This window comes from Euleptes europaea, chromosome 2 (assembly GCF_029931775.1).
Source record: "Euleptes europaea isolate rEulEur1 chromosome 2, rEulEur1.hap1, whole genome shotgun sequence".
In the NCBI taxonomy this organism is placed as follows: domain Eukaryota; kingdom Metazoa; phylum Chordata; class Lepidosauria; order Squamata; family Sphaerodactylidae; genus Euleptes; species Euleptes europaea.
The window spans coordinates 13,368,322-13,371,810 of NC_079313.1; the positions used below are offsets into that span (position 1 = coordinate 13,368,322).

At 49.8% G+C, this 3,489-nt stretch overlaps 1 non-coding gene across 1 annotated transcript; it reads left to right on the top strand.

Annotated features, from left to right (window-relative positions):
• The first annotated feature begins 2,482 nt into the window (after nucleotides 1-2,482).
• On the top strand, nucleotides 2,483-2,551 carry TRNAA-UGC (transfer RNA alanine (anticodon UGC)). The gene has a single exon. It is a non-coding gene; the product is annotated as a tRNA-Ala (tRNA).
• Nucleotides 2,552-3,489: the final 938 nt, after the last annotated feature.

Here is a 3,489-nt window from a genome sequence, read left to right on the forward strand (position 1 = left end):
ACACTCCCAAACCCACAGGGATTCTCTGCACTGTGAGACGGCTGGCTGCTTCAAAGAGGTCCTCACTGGCTCCAAAGTCACCAATCCATCAACACAAAACGTTCACCAGCACACCTCGAGACCAAGAAAACTACAGCCTCAGATATCAATCTTGGTGAAAAAGAGTTCGGCTTCCATCCAGGCTGGGGCATGGGAAGAGTTTTAAACAGGTGGGTGTGCACCTTGCAGGCTTTAAGGTGCCCAATCCACCTGGCTTCTGGGCTCCACTCCAGTAAACACCTGCAATAAATGGATGCGCAAAAGGCTTGTGCTGGAAGATATCTGTTTTGGCAGCTGAACAAACCTCCGCGGAACGGACCACTGCTTTTAGGGGTCTTTCAGATTATGCCCCCCCAGAGTGGATTTAAAACTAAAGGCTGCCCCTTAAAAATGTGCCACCCAACCAGCACAGATGGGTTCTAGATCAAATCAAGCCTGAACTCTCCCTAGAAGCTAAAATGACTAAACTGAGGCTATCGTTCTTTGGTCACATTATGAGAAGACAAGAGTCACTGGAAAAGACAGTAAATGCCAGGAAAAGATGAAGGCAGCAGGAAAAGAGGAAGACCCAACATGAGATGGAGTGACTCTATAAAGCAGCGGTTCCCAAACATTTTGAGCCATGGAGCACTTTTCAGGAGAAATTAGTCCTAGAGCACTAATTTTAACCTAGCACCTATATACTAAACCGAACGACAGTAGTATTTTTCTTTCCATCCTCTTCATGGAGCACTAGGAGATGTTTTGCGGAGCACCAAGTGCTCCGTGGAGCAGTTTGGGAACCGCTGCCTAAAGGAAGCCACGGCCCTCAGTTTACAAGGCTGTTAACGATAGGACGTTTTGGAGGACAGTGATTCACTGCGTCACCCTGAGTCGGAAGTGACTTGACGCTGTTTAACACACAACCAGCACATAATTACTCCAGGCTGGATTCTGGCCCTTGGCCGCAGAGTACCTTCTGCACACCCTGAATTGTCCCAATGTTTGGCATACTTAAAAATGCAAGATTTATCCATTATGCTTCTGTCATCGAACTCAAATGTTCTGTTAATACTGTCAGCTGAGAAGTCTGGAAACCTGGACTGACATGCTCAGTATGACCTTCCAAACTGAGGGGGAACAACCCTGGTAGTCGTCTGCTATCTGCAATCATGGGAACACTGAAAGGGGCCATATCAAGAGATGGTTTATACACACACCGCTTATTTCTTTTATCGCAGCCTGAATAAATACTTCAAAAAGCTAAATGCCATGATGATGGCTCATAAGTCAGCATTTTCCCTGACCATTCTCCATGCACAGGATGAGTAATAATCACGTCCTTTAGAGGGCAGCTGCAGTAAAGATTAGTACAAGAGAGCCAGTGTAGGGTAGTGATTAGAGTACTGGATTAGGACCTAGGAGTGTGTGTGTGTGTGACCGTATATACTCGAGTATAAGCCGAGTTTTTTAGCCATGATTCTTGGCTTAAAAAACTCACCTCGGCTTATACTCGGGTCAATACGGTAATTTGCCTGCCGGGCCCTCTCCCAGCGTGCTCCTGCCGGCCAGCTGATGGGCGGGCTGTCCCGCCTTCTCCCTGCCACCCCACCCGCTCGTGCCTTTTGCGCGGTGGCGGCGGTTTCTTCACCCCCCCCACCCCACCTTCTGCTGGGCGGCGGTGGTTTCTCCCCCCACCCACCTCACCCGGCCCTCCCGCTCGCCAGCTGACCCTGCGGGGCCTCCTGCGCGCAGGGAGGGGGCCGCCGCCTGCCTGCACACCTGGAGCCCGGTCAGGTAAGCCTGCGGGGGGGGGAGGGGTGCATTTCTCCCTTGGCTTATATGTGGGTGCCTAATTTTTCACCATTTTGGGGGTGAAATTAGGCACCTCGGCTTATACTCGGGTCAGCTTATACCCAAGTATATATGGTAAGTGCCGTCAAGTAGCTTCAGACTCATGGAGACCCTATGAATCAATGTCCTCCAAAATGTCCTATCTTTAACAGCATTGCTCAGGTCTTGCAAATTGAGGGCAGTGGATTCCTTTATAGTCAATCCATTTCTTGTTGGGTATTCCTCTTTTCCTGCTGCCTTCAACTTTTCCTAGCATGATTATCTTTTCTAGTGACTCTTGTCTTATCATGTGACCAAAGTACGACAGCCTTAGTTTAGTCATTTTAGCTTCTAGGGTCAGTTCAGGCTTGATTTGATCTATAACCCACTGATCTGTGACCTTGGGAGACCCGGGTTTAAATCTCCATTCAATCGCGAAGCCTGGATGACTGCTGGCTAGTCAGCCTAACCACTTCACAGGGTTGTTGCAAAGACGGGGAAGGAGAATATGTGGCAGAGAAAACCATGTATGCTGCCCCGAACCCCTCTGAGGAAAGGCTGGAGAAAACTGAATGGATGGATAGTCTGTACACATGACATGCTTTGAACTCTCTAAAGAGGCTCTTGAGAGGCTGTGGCTCAGTGGTAGAGCATCTGCTTTGCATGCAGAAGGTCCCAGGTTCAATCCCTGGCATCTCCAGTTAAAGGGACTAGGCAAGCAGGTGATGTGAAAGACCTCTGCCTGAGACCCTGGAGAGCCGCTGCTGGTCTGAGTAGACAATACTGACTTTGATGGACCAAGAGTCTGATTCAGTGTAAGGCAGCTTCATGTGTTCTCTTTGACCCTGCTGGAATCCCGCTCCAGATGGAAGCTGGAGGGAAGGGGCTCTCAGCTGCCCTTGATGGGGGTGGGCAGAAAGTAGCCAGGCATCCTTCTGTTGTGGCTGAATCTGGCCCCAGCTGAGAATTCCTCTCCCTCCCCCCTTCTATCAATGAGGAAGCCAGGCACCCCTCCACTGTGCCTGGATCCAGATCCAGCTGACAAACCACTCAGCAAGCAACATTTTGTACTGGATTTTAATTGGCGCCCCTACTGGGCTTGGGATTTCCGCTTTGACAGCTCTCTTCGCTGAAACCCTGATAATGAACTAGCTGAGGACCTATGAGCAATCACAGGGAAGGGGGAGAGAGAGACAGATACTTGGGCAAGGTCCCCCCAGAACCACATCCCCTCCATTCAAGATTAGGAGCTCAAGTACGCCCCTCCTTATAAAAACAAAACCAAAATTTGAAAAGGGGCCTGACAGCTCTGTTAAGGATCATGCTGCAAGCTTCCTTCAGCTAAAACAGGACAGATAGAATATACCTGATTACATGGAAACCTAATTTCTACCTGAGACCCGGGAGAGCTGCTGCCGGTCTGAGTAGATAATGCTGACTTTGATGGACCAAGGGTCTGATTCAGTAGAAAGCTCAGAGGTAGAGCCTCTGCTTGGCATGCAGAAGGTCCCAGGTTCAATCCCCGGCATCTCCAGTTAAAGGGACTAGGCAAGTAGGTGATGTGAAAGACCTTTGCCTGAGACCCTGGAGAGCTGCTGCCGGTCTGAGTAGACTGACTTTGATGGACCAAGAGTCTGA